This window comes from Arachis duranensis, chromosome 3 (genome assembly GCF_000817695.3).
Source record: "Arachis duranensis cultivar V14167 chromosome 3, aradu.V14167.gnm2.J7QH, whole genome shotgun sequence".
NCBI classification, from domain to species: Eukaryota; Viridiplantae; Streptophyta; class Magnoliopsida; order Fabales; family Fabaceae; genus Arachis; species Arachis duranensis.
In genome coordinates, this window is record NC_029774.3 from 96,631,975 (window position 1) to 96,632,260 (window position 286).

Below are 286 nucleotides of genomic sequence, written 5' to 3' on the forward strand. Positions count from 1 at the left end.
CTGTGATTTCAGGTAATTTCTGGCTGAAATTGAGGGATTTGAGCAAAACTCTAAAAAAGGCTGACAAAAGGACTGCTGATGTTGTTGGAATCTGACCTCCCTGCACTCGAAATGGATTTTCTGGAGCTACAGAATACCAAATGACACGTTCTCAACGGTGCTGGAAAGTAGACATCCAGAGCTTTCCAGCAATATATAATAGTCTATACTTTATTCGGAAATTGGCGATGTAACTTGGCGTTAAACGCCAAGTACATGCTGCTGTCTGGAGTTAAACGCCAGAAAA